Genomic DNA, 13,246 nt, shown 5'->3' with positions numbered 1-13,246 from the left:
TTTTTTGGGTTCATTGAGAACATGGTTGTTGTTCAATAATAAAATTAATCCTCAAAAATACAACTTGCCTAATAATTCTGCACTCCCTGTACAAGTAGCAAAAGTCCGGCCCAGTCTTTCAAAGTCCAAATGTCCGTGGGCCAATGTGCAGCAACACATGGGCAAAGCCCACACACGAGATCGAGTCCATTGGAGAGAACACTGCTGGGGCATCACTAAAATAAAAAACAGGCACCTCAGGGGGAAGGGAAGGGGGGGCACCTCAGCCACATGAGTCCACGACGCCAGATCCACGAAGGCCCTCCATGCCCACTGTGCCATCCTGGGGAGTGCAAAGCCACAGTCTCACAAGTCTCTACAGTGGGTGGATTGCCCACTGTGGCATCCTGGAGAGTGCAAAGCCACAGTCTCACAAGTCTCTACAGTGGGTGGATTGCCCACTGTGCCATCCTGGGGAGTGCAAAGCCACAGTCTCACAAGTCTCTACAGTGGGTGGATTGCCCACTGTGCCATCCTGGGGAGTGCAAAGCCACAGTCCCACAAGTCTCTACAGTGGGTGGATTGCCCACTGTTACATCCTGGGGAGTGCAAAACCACAGTCCATCAGGTGGATTACAGAGACCACTGGTCATGGAGGAGGCATGGTGGGCAGAGTGCGTCGTGAAGGCCTGCCCGACACAGAACAGGGACTGCCAATGGGCCAGCGGTGCTTGACAGGAAGGGCCCAGCGGAGCGGTGCTTGAGATGAAGGGCCCAGCGGAGCGGTGCTTGACAGGAAGGGCCCAGCGGAGCGGTGCTTGACAGGAAGGGCCCAGCGGAGCGGTGCTTGACAGGAAGGGCCCAGCGGAGCGGTGCTTGAGACGGCGGTGCCCAGCGGAGCGGTGCTTGACAGGAAGGGCCCAGCGGAGCGGTGCTTGACAGGAAGGGCCCAGTGGAGCGGTGCTTGAGATGAAGGGCCCAGCGGAGCGGTGCTTGACAGGAAGGGCCCAGCGGAGCGGTGCTTGAGATGAAGGGCCCAGCGGAGCGGTGCTTAAGACGGCGGTGCCCAGCGGAGCGGTGCTTGACAGGAAGGGCCCAGCGGAGCGGTGCTTGACAGGAAGGGCCCAGCGGAGCGGTGCTTGAGATGAAGGGCCCAGCGGAGCGGTGCTTGACAGGAAGGGCCCAGCGGAGCGGTGCTTGACAGGAAGGGCCCAGCGGAGCGGTGCTTGAGATGAAGGGCCCAGCGGAGCGGTGCTTGACAGGAAGGGCCCAGCGGAGCGGTGCTTGACAGGAAGGGCACAGCGGAGCGGTTCTTGAGATGAAGGGCCCAGCGGAGCGGTGCTTGAGACGGCGGTGCCTAGCGGAGCGGTGCTTGACAGGAAGGGCCCTGTTCAGCGGATCTGGTCACGGCGGGGCCCTGTTCAGCGGTGCTTCTCACGGCGGGGCCCTGGTCAGCGGTGCTTCTCACGGCGGGGCCCTGTTCAGCGGTGCTTCTCACGGCGGGGCCCTGTTCAGTGGTTCTGGTCACGGCGGGCCCTGTTCAGCGGTGCTCCTCACGGCGGGGCCCTGTTCAGCGGTGCTTCTCACGGCGGGGCCCTGTTCAGCGGTTCTGGTCACGGCAGGGCCCTGTTCAGCGGTGCTTCTTACGGCGGGGCCCTGTTCAGCGGTTCTGGTCACGGCGGGGCCCTGTTCAGCGGTGCTTCTCACGGCGGGGCCCTGTTCAGCGGTGCTTCTCACGGCAGGGCCCTGTTCACCGGTGCTTCTCACGGCGGGGTCCTGTTCAGCGGTTCTGGTCACGGCGGGCCCTGTTCAGCGGTGCTCCTCACGGCGGGGCCCTGTTCAGCGGTGCTTCTCAAGGCGGGGCCCTGTTCAGCGGTGCCTGTCTTGTGTTTCCAGTGAACCACACCTGGTCAATACTTGCCGCTCAGTCTACATCGGACCTTTCCGTTGCGGGGCCCTCCTGTGATGGAGTCCTGGGGCCCTGGGTCTCCTCCGATACCCCCGGAATGGGGCTGGTGGGGCCCTCATGGCCAGGTCGGCTGCTCCCTGCCTTTTGCTCCTTGCTGCCCTTGCCCTCCTTGGCAGACTGTCCGTGGCCCTTGGCTCCCTTACCCGATGTGGCAGGTGACGGTGCAAGGCTACCCTCCTTGGGGGCAGGCGTATCAGGCCTGTCGCGCCTGCCCTTCAGTTTTTTGCTCCTCTTCCCAGGGGGGGGGCTGGCTGTGCCTTTGCTGCTGGACGATGTCCCAGCCCAAGGAAAGGGCGGACTCCAAAAACCAGGCACGACGTTCTTGGGAGTTGCTGGGCTGGTGGTGGCTGAGGTGTTTGTGGAACTCTTTCGGGATGGAGGGGGTGGGTCAGGTGTGGAAAAGAGGTCCACTTTAGAGAGGAAAATTTTCTTTGGAGCCATGGGAAGGGTAGCTGGAGTGGGTATGGGAGTGGAGGAAGAGGATGTGGTTGTAGGAGAGTCAAGTGTGCTGTCTTTGGGTGCAGGTGCTTGGCCAGGAGGCTGACGTGAGGTGGATGGCTGTTGTTTGGGTGCCTGCCTGCGTTTGTGTGGTTGGGAAGCGGGGGTGACAGACACACTGGGAGAGGACACAGGGGACGTGTACATGGCAGTGGGGGTGGTGACTGCACGTGTGCGGACTGGTCTGGAGGGTGTGCTGGTGATGGGTGCAATGGCTGATGGTGGTGTGCTTGCAGGTGTGTATGGAGAAATCACAGGGAGGGAGGAGGGAGACGAGGAGGTGGGGGACACAGAGGAGGTAGTGACTGTTGGCATGTCTGCATCTGGATGTTGCTTGGGTGAATGCTTGTGTGTCCTGTGGTGCTTATGTCTGGATGAGCTGCCCTTGGGTGTTGAGGTGTGTGCAGGCTGGTCTGTAGGTGTGGATGGGATAGGCAGAGGAACAGGGGAGTGGGACTGGGTGGAGGGAGTCAGAAGAGGGAGGCTGGAGACAGGGACAATCGCTGCTGTCAGTGCTGAGGCCAGAGCGTTGAACGATCGTTGATGGGCAGCCTGACCCGAATGAAGGCCCTCCAGGTATGCATTGCTTTGATGCACCTCCCTCTCCACACCCTGGATGGCATTCAAAAGGGTAGACTGCCCAACAATGATGGTCCTCAGGAGGTCAATGACCTCCTCACTGAGGGCAGCAGGGGTGACTGGGGCAGGGCCTAAGGTGCCTGGGGCGAAGGAGATGGCCGGCTTCCTGGCCTTGCGGGCACGGGCCGAAGGCCGAGGGGCTGCTGGGAGGGCGGAGCTGGTGCGCTGGGTGGCGGCTGTACCTGTAGGATCGGTGGGCACGGATGTTGCTGCCACCGCAAGGGAGCTCCCTTCCGAGGACGTGTTGGTGTCGCTGACGTCTCCACGGGTCCCCGTGGTGGAGCCCCCCTCGCCCTCCGTCTCACTGGTCATGTCGGAGTCCGTTGCATGGCCCTCCAGGGCCATGTGAGATGCAGCTCCCTCTTGCGCCGATGCCACTTCTCCTCCGCCTGATGATGCTAATGCACACATTCACAGAAAAACAAAGAAAATGGGGGGGGGGGTGGAAAACATAAAGACAAGTTGAGTGCATGCATTGGGGACACCGTTGGCGGAGAGGACAGACACAGAAGCCCCCTGCACTACGCTGCGCACTTGGGGTACACTACTCATTCACTGGGACATGCCCTACAAGCCTATGGGCGACAACTGCCCACACAGTATACACTGGTCCATGAATCGCCTTACTAGGCACCCTACAGAGGTGGGGGGCGGGGGCACAGGACCATACCTCACGGACGGGCCTATCCTACAGAAATCGCCTTGGCCTAGGGATACCCACAGCCCTCCTCCCCCACCCAGGCACCTCCACTGCGCGCAAAATAGCTGAAAGTGCTGGTACTCACCCCCTTGTGTCTGCTATGAGGTCCTCAAGCGCCCATCTAAATCGGGGTAGGCCACCGCCAGGATCCGGGACATCAGGGGGGTCAAGGTACGACTGGCACCCCTCCTAGGTTGGGAGGCCATCCCCAGCAGAGCCTCCGCGGTCTTCCTGCTCCCGCGGCGGATGTCCTCCCACCTCTTGCTGCAGTGGGTGCCCCTTCTGTTGTGGACCCCCAGGGCCCGGACGTCCTTGGCGATGGCACGCCAAATGTCAATCTTCTGATGGGTGCTGACCTATGTGACATGTACAGTGGGGGAAGAGAAACATCATCACTTTTCTGCATGCTCGATGTGAGTGGCCCCCCTCCCCAACCTTGCCATGTGGCACATGCTCTCATCTGTCGTGCCATGCATTCGTCATTCGCTGCCCTCCCCTCCATCGTACATCCACCCCACTCAGCCCAGGCATTGGGCACTATGCATTGCCCCCGTGTACTCACCTGTTGGTCTGGAGGCCCGTAGAGTAGCGCATACTGGGGGAGGACCCCGTCCACGATCTTCTCCAACTCCTCGGAACTGAAGGCGGGGGCCCTTTCCCCAGTCGCAGCAGCCATTGTCACTTCCAGACCGAGGTCACAGCAGCACTTGCAGTATAGGTCCTCTCCTGTGGATGCTCAGGTCTCGTGTGATCAAGCAGAGAGAAAATGGCGGTTACGGCCGCGGCGGTGCGTGCCGCGGCGGTCCGTACCGCGACCGCTGGCGCTCACCGCCATTGGCTCCTGAAACCCATAGGGTTCAATGTTGTCCAATGCGGCTTTGCGCCGCGGACTGCGACCGCCTACCTCCACGGTGTGCCACGCTTGCGCAATGACCTCACTTCACATTGTCACACTTCACAGGTCAGGCAGCCGCCATTTCAAGGGCCCACATGGCTTAATTCCTACTGCGTCACACATGGCTAGGCCTTGCACCGACAATCATACTAGCCTTTCAATCCCGAGAGATTTGTGTACTGTGCATGCTGTGGGCACTTACCTGTGGGTTGCTTGACTCTGTGCTCCATGTTGTCCTTCCTAGGCATCGTCTGCTGGGACTTGCGAGGAGACGGAGGAATATTCCCGTGTACAGACCGCTGGTGGACCTGTCGACAATGGAAGAAAGACACGTCATACTCACCTACAGACTCAACCGTGCCAATATACAGGAACTGTGTGCCCAGCTGGAGCCAGACCTGATGTCACCCATCCGCCAACCCACAGGGATTCCGTCTCTAGTGCAGGTGCTGTCAGTACTGCATTTTTTTGCCAGTGGATCATTTCAAACTACCGTGGCCATTTCATCTGGGATGTCTCAGCCTATGTTTTCAAAGGTGTTGTCCAGAGTGTTGTCTGCCCTGATGAAATACATGCGGAGCTACATCATTTTCCCTGAGGTGGGTGACTTGCCTACAGTGAAGGGTGATTTCTATGCCCTTGGACACATTCCCAATATCATTGGTGCCATTGATGGTACCCATGTGGCTTTGGTTCCCCCAAAAGACGATGAGCAGGTGTACAGGAACCGAAAAAATTATCATTCGATGAATGTCCAGGTGGTCTGTTTGGCTGACCAGTACATCTCCCATTTAAATGCCAAGTTCCCAGGGTCAGTGCATGACGCGTACATCATGCGAAATAGCAGCATCCCTTATGTGATGGAACTGCTACAGAGACACCGTGTGTGGCTAATTGGTGACTCTGGTTACCCAAACCTGCCTTGGCTATTGACCCCAGTGAGGAATCCCAGGACCAGGGCAGAGGAACGGTACAATGAGGCCCATGGGCGTACCAGGAGGGTGATTGAGCGGACCTTCGGCCTCCTGAAGGCCAGGTTTAGGTGCCTGCATATGACTGGTGGATCCCTAATGTACTCACCAAGGAAGGTGTGTCATATCATCGTGGCCTGCTGCATGCTTCACAACCTGGCTTTGCGACGCCAGGTGCCTTTCCTGCAGGAGGATGGTCCAGATGGTGGTGTTGTGGCCGCTGTGGAGCCTGCGGAGAGTGAAGAGGAGGAAGACGAAGAGGACGACACAGACAACAGGGACAGAGTGATACTGCAGTATTTCCAGTGACACACAGGTAATAATCTACTCCTGCATTGTATTATATCTGTAACTGTAGTGGCTCTCTACTGTCTTACCTTTCACCCCAATGTATGGTAACTTAGTTGTGTATATCACTTCCTATTTCAGTGATCTGATCCCCACGGAGTGCCCTCTGTTTTTTTTCCCCATGGACTACCGCGGTGTGACACTGGTATGTTGTCATCACAATGTAAATAGAAATGTTTTGTTGGTTATATCGAATACATTTGGTTTAAATAAATAGATAGCAGAATCCAGTTGGTTTTTGTGCAATAATTGTGTTTATTGAAGTTTTCAAATAGGTGTATAGTTCAAAAAGGGTGATGGGTGATGGTGGAGGCATGTCCATGGCAGTGTCCAGACTGTCGTTCCTACAGGTCCATTGTCCATATGCCTGTGGAAGGTGGAGCAGGGGCAGTTCAAGGTTGGACAGGGTGAACAAGTGGGACAGTGGGATGACATCCGGGGGTTTCCGTGCATGGCGGGGGTCTTGACATCCTACTCTGTCTTCTTCCTCGATCTCAGGCCTTTCTTGCGGGTGGTTCTTGTTCTGCAGGGGGTGGGGTCCGGGAGGGCCGTTGCTGTTGTGTCGGGGCCTCCTGACCACTAGCGCCGGTGGAGGTGGTGGGCTGTTCTTCCTCCATGCTAGTGGCAGGGGCCCTTTGGTGGACCACATGGTCCCGCAATGTGGTGACAATCTGGTTGAGTGCCACCACGATTGTACCCATAGCGGAACTGATGCTGCGCAGTTCTTCCCGGAACCCCATGTACTGGCCCTCCTGCATGGCCTGGATCTCCTGGAACCTGGCCAGGACCGTCGCCATCGTCTCTTGGGAGTGGTGGTACGCTCCCATGATGGTGGTGAGGGCCTCTTGGACAGTGGGTTCCCTAGGCCTGTCCTCCCTCTGTCGCACAGAAGCCTTCCACGTCCTTTTTGTTCCTGGGCCTCTGTCCCCTGGACGGTGTGCCCACTACCAGTGCCCCCAGGTCCCTGTTGTTGTTGGGGTTGTGGGTTACCCTGGGTGCCCTGTACTGGTAGACACACCGCTGCTTGACCTGTCCTGGAGACAGAAGCATGGGCCCGCTGGGTGGGTGCTGTGCTGGTGTTTCCTGAGGGGGGTAGGTCTGCTGTGGCCTGTGGCTGACTGAGGGTAACCGACTGTCCAGAGGTCCCCGATGGTCCGGGCTGGTCATCAGGTTCTAGGTCGACAGAGCTGCTGTCATCACTGGGGGCCTGTTCTGGGGGTGGCCGCGGAGGTATGATGGGGGTCTTCTGACCGGCGGTAAGAGCCTTTTACCGCCAGGGTCAGAATGACCCCTTAATGTTGACTTAATGTTTCTCTTCTGCCCATGTTTTGTATAAGGGTATGTTCAAGACTCAGTAGCTGGTGCCTGGAGAACATGGATATTTCTGGAAATTCTAATTGCACTTCAGTTTTCACCTATAAAGTTTACCAGGCCTCATTGTTTATATAATATAAACATTTACATTTTGATTTCGTATTATTTTCCTACTGTCAAACAATTTACATGTATTTTGGTGTTTTCCAGCAATCGAAACTAATTATACAATAATTGGTATATCTAATACATCTTGCTTTTAAATCATAGTGCATCTTCATTGTTTGTTTATGTAGTTTAGTTTGATGAACGTGATAATTATTGTTTGATTAAATCAATGAAAAGACGCGTCACTCTAATTTTTGATAAATAACTTGGGTATTCCTGTATCCTCTTTTGAGTAAGCATTTTTTACGTTTTATATTTATTTTAATATGCTAACTCGCGCAAACCATATTCTGTAAATTCACAATTAGTCGGAATGTCGGATGTTGAAAGACCACTGAAATACGAGGTTACTGTAACCATTACTCTAGTTACTGATCTAACCCAGTCTGTTTTTAAGCTAAAAAGATTAAATCCTTTTGATTGAACTTGTAATTCTCCTTCCCCCAGTTTGTTGTAATTAATTAGTTTATTCAACAATGTAAAAGAAAAAGCTGTTTCCATATCAGATAAAGGAGAATCACTCTATGACAGAGAGGAAAAAGATGTAACTGATTCAGTGAAGTGTCCTGACCCTTTACAGATATTACAATTGGGTCTTTGGAGATGTTGGCACAGGTTGAAGTTATGTTATCAACTGCACTTTTAGGTACAGTGCCACCATTATACCATACACTGTAAGCACTAGTAAAGGATTGTCACACATGGCAATATACATAGGCCCCAACCCACATTTCAAATTTTAACAGCAATGCAGCATACAGATACTTACGATGATCTCTGAGGCATTAACTGAGCAACTGAGTAAAGAAACTGCTTTACATGAAGAATATAATAATTCAGTTAAATAAACATTGCAAAGCCAATAGGTCTGGCGTTGTCCACAACCTTTTGGCAAATTTTTGTTTTGTCATGATTTCTGCAAAACTTTATTGTTCAGGAAGCTGCAGAGTGTTGGTCAATCTAAAAAGAAAAGAACATTGGCTGAAGGCAAAAAAGCTTTTTGTATTTAAAAAAATCACACTTTACCATAGTCCTTCCTGACACGGAAGGGAAGTACTTTGTGTGTTGATGTGCCCCAGTGAAAGGCAGCATGTTGTAACTTATAGTAAAGTTACTGATGGCTAAAGTGGGTTGAAGCACTGCCTCTGATGCATGCTACAGTCAGTTGAACCAAAATGTGAATCACATGACCACAGACAAATAGATGTAGTATGGCTGACACCCCCATAAAAATAATTTTATTAAAATCAAAAGCCAATCCTTCTGTTATTGGCAGCCAGCCTCTTTCTTTGTGAAAGAAGGAAATAATGTAAGAAAGCAAGAAAGACGGCAAACAGGCAAAAAGAAAGGAAAGAAAGAATGCAGGAAACTAAGAAATAAGGAAAGAAATAAGGCACGCAAGAAATAATGGAAGAAATGTAAGAAAGAAAGAAAAAAGAACATAAGAGAGTTAGAAAGAAAGAAAAAGACAGTAAAAGGAAAACAAAGGAATGAAAGAAAGACAATCAGAAACATGAAAGAAATAAAAAGGGAAGGATTTGAAACAGGAAAGAAGGAAATAAAGCAAGGATGTTGAAGAAGGAAAGAAGGAAAGAAAATAAGAAGGAACTAGCATTAGCAAAGCCAGAAGGTTTCACCTTTGTTTTTTTTCTTTTAGCATTCTATCTTACTAACTGGATTGTAAATATTAGAAAAATGCTATAAAAATGTCTGTTTTAAATTTGATAAACCGTTAATAGTTCTTTGTGTTGTGATGTATGCTGAATAAATATCCCAGGATTCCAAACTTGTAATTTGTACCTTATTTAAAATGGCATTGTATTGGAGTATAGTAATGTGTAAAAATTCATAGAGTAAGATTGCACCTGCTGTACCATTCAACCATGCCCCTTTTAACTGCAAGGTAACCACAATAGTGATTGCCATTTAGTAGTAAAATTTAGCAATATTTGGTGTTTAGAGGAGTTTTGACAACTTTTAGCCCCAGTGCAACTGCACCTGCAGCACCATTCAAATCATGACCTAGGTGCCTGAAAGAATGCACTTGTGACTGCCTGTTTAAAAGTAAAATTTAGTAATAATTAGTGTTTAGAGGGGTACGTAGAGCTTTTGGCCACAGTACCACTGCACCTGCTGCATCAATCAACTCATGACCCAAACGCCTGCATAGTAACGGCGCGTGTGACTGCCAATTTAGTAGTAAAATATAGCAATATTTGGTGCTTAGAGGAGTCATCACAACTTTTGGGCCTGGTACCACTGCACCTGCTGAACCATTCACTTCATGACCCTAGTGCCTGCAAGCTAACTGCACATGTGACTGCCTGTTTAGAATTAATATGTAGCAATATTTGGTGTTTAGAGGGCTTCTTAGAAAGAATGAGTGCATCTTCCAGTTTATGGTTGGTCCAGCAGACAAAGAGGGGGTAACAGAGCAATGAATTAGCATCTAATCACTGAGATGCTTTTTAAAAAGCGAATAACCTAATACAGAAGAGTTTCAAATGGACTTAATCTGTTCTGCTGTGAAATACCAACAGTCAGGTAAACAAAGGACTGCACAACATAGGACTGGCATACCTCAACCACCGCCTCACCTTCTATGTACCTGTAGGAAAGTACCATCTGGCCTGGCATGTTACTAACATTTTTACATGTATGCCAGTTTGTTTTTGCCTGTCTCACTGAGATCCTGCTTGCCAAGACCCCAGTGCTCATAGTTTGTGGCCTGTATGTGGATACCTGTGTAGTGCCTAACTGTGTCACTGAGGCTCTGCTAATCAGAACCTCAGTGCTTATGCTCTCTTTGCCTTTAAATTTGTCACTATAGGCTAGTGACCACTTTTACCAATTCTAATTGGCACAAGGGAACACCATTATAATTCCCTGGTATATGGTACCTAGGTACCCAGGGTATTGGGGTTCCAGGAGATCCCTATGGGCTGCAGCATTTGTTTTGCCACCCATAGGGAGCTCAGACAAACCCTTACACAGGCTACCATTGCAGCCTGTGTGAAATAGTGCACACACTATCTCACAGCCATTTTCACTGCACTTAAGTAACTTATAAGTCACCCATATGTCTAACCTTCACTTGCTGAATGTTAGGTGCAAAGTTACTAAGTGTGAGAGCACCCTTGCACTAGCAAAGGTACCCCACATAGTTCAGGGCCATTTCCCCAGACTTTGTGTGTGCGGGGACCGCTTTGGGGGCTTCCTGCTTCGTCCTGCACTGGAAGCCACAAAGAAATTTCCAGTGGGTTGACAGAATCTTCCCCCGGCTCCAGCAGGCACCAAACTTCAGCATCACTGGTACTCTGGGACCCCTCTCATCCTGACGAGCGTGGCCCCTGGAACACAGGTGGTGGACCCAAGTGACCCAGACTGTCCAGTGGTCCAACTGTCCAAATTTGGAGGAGACAAGTCCTTGCCTTGCCTCCCCTCTCCAGACAGTAATCCTGTGTACCGCATGTACTGCAGCTGCTAGGGCTTCTGTGCACAGTTCCAAGGGATTCTTTCTGCACAGCCAAGTCCAGATCCCCAGCACTCCGTCCTGCAATGCTCAGCACCCTGAGTTGATCTCCGGCTTCGTGGGACACTCTTTTGCAGTGTTGAGACAACCGCCGTGTCAGACTTCTTGAACCCGTGATCAAGTGCTTCTGTGGGTGCTACCTTCTTGTGCGTGGGCTCTCTACGTTGTTGAGGGCCCCCTCTGTCTCCTCTCCCAAGTGGCGACATTCTGGTCCTTCCTGGGCCCGGGAAGCACCCTTCCTCTTCAGCAGTGACTCTTGCAGCTAGCAAGGATTTTTTGCATTCTTTTGCCAAGTGGACTATGCTCTATCCTCCAGCACTCCGTGGGACATCTTCTGCATGGTTCCTAGCTCCTTTCGTTGTTGCAGAATCATCAGTTTCTTCCATCCAGAGACAGCTATTTTGCACCTTCATCCAGGGTTTCGTGGGCTCCTGCCCACCCTGGACACTTTCATGACTCTTGGACTTGGTCCCCTTCCTTTGCAGGTCCTCAGGTCCAGGAATCCATCTTCAGTGCTTTGCAGTCTGTTGTGGTCTTTGCAAAATCCTCTATCACGAGTTTAGTGCGTTTTTGGGGGAAATATTAGTACTTTACTCCTACTTTCAAAGGACTTGGGGTGGGGTATCTAGGACACCCTTAGTGTTTTCTTACACTCCCAGCAACCCTCTACACACTGCACTACACTAGCCTAGGGGTCCATTCATGGTTCCCATTCCACTTTCTTAGTATATGGTTTGTGTTTCCCCCAGGCCTATTGCATCCTATTGTATTCTACAGTGTTTGCACTACTTTCTGACTGTTTTACTTATCTGATTTGGTTTGTGTGTATATTTTGTGTATTTTACTTACCTCCTAACGTAGTATATCCTCTGAGATATTTTTGCCACATTGTCATTAAAATAAAGTACCTTTATTTTTAGTAACCCTGAGTATTGTGTTTCTTTTGATATAGGGGGTCATTCTGACCTCGGCGGTAAAAGGCGCTTACCGCCGGTCAGAAGACCGCCATAACACCGCCGCGGCCGCGGTAAACCGCCACGGTCATTCTGACCCGCAACAGCCAAACCGCCGAAAACCCGACATCCTCAATAATCCGCCACACCAAAGGTTAGCGAAAAAATGGCGATGACCAAACCTCCACCGTCACGCCAACAGAAATACGCCCATACCATTCCGACCCACAAATCCACGTGGCAGTCTTTCAAACGCGGTATTCCATTGGCGGTACACACCGCCGCGGTCAAAATACACACACACATAGAAAACTCAGCAACATTGGTCACTTCGAAATACACACACCTGATACACATACTAACACCACTCCCACACACCCAACACAATATAAAACACACACCCACATCACCCACAAGCCCCTACCACCCAAAATCATTGACGAAGGCTAGAGACAGAGCACAGAATAGAGAATCCCATAACACAGAGGCACACAACAACATCACCCACACACAATACACACACCAAACACCACACACCACCACACGCACCACACTCATCACCACAAACGCCACCCCACACCTCAACCACACCACCCCATGGCACCCCAAAGACACCCCAGGTTCAGTGACGCAGAACTCAGGGTCATGGTGGAGGAAATAGTCTGTGTCAACGCGGTGGGACAGCATCCACGCAATCGGGAGGACATCAGGAAGAGATGGAACGACCTACGGGGGAAGGTGCGTTCCATGGTATCAAGGCACAACATAGCGGTGCAGAAGACTGGTGGCGGACCCCCACCTACTCCCCCAGAATTTACCGCGTGGGAGGAGGAAGTCTTGCACATCCTGCATCCTGAGGGCCTCGCTGGAGTAGGCGGAGGAATGGACTCTGGTAAGGCAAATCTTCACTACTGCTTCCCACCCCCACCCCACCTGAATGCCCACTGCACACACACATCACCCCCACAAGCCACCCTCACAAAAGCCCCCACAAGGTAATGCCTGCACATGGGTACACGGACACCCACCCATCACTTTAAATCCCACACACAGAAGCAATAACCATACCTTTATACCCCTGCAGGATCCGAACGCCACCACACCGCCACGGAGGGTCCAGAGATGTCCATCCCACCACCAGAAGAGGCCCCCAGCGATGACAGCAGCTCTGTCTCCCTGGAGCCAGACGACCAGCCCGGCCCATCGGGGACCTCTGGACAGTCGGTTCCCCACAGACAGCCACAGGCTACACCAGACCCAACCCCCTCTGGGAACACCAG

The sequence above is a fragment of the Pleurodeles waltl genome, chromosome 6 (assembly GCF_031143425.1).
Source record: "Pleurodeles waltl isolate 20211129_DDA chromosome 6, aPleWal1.hap1.20221129, whole genome shotgun sequence".
In the NCBI taxonomy this organism is placed as follows: Eukaryota; Metazoa; Chordata; class Amphibia; order Caudata; family Salamandridae; genus Pleurodeles; species Pleurodeles waltl.
This window is presented reverse-complemented; position numbering follows the sequence as displayed.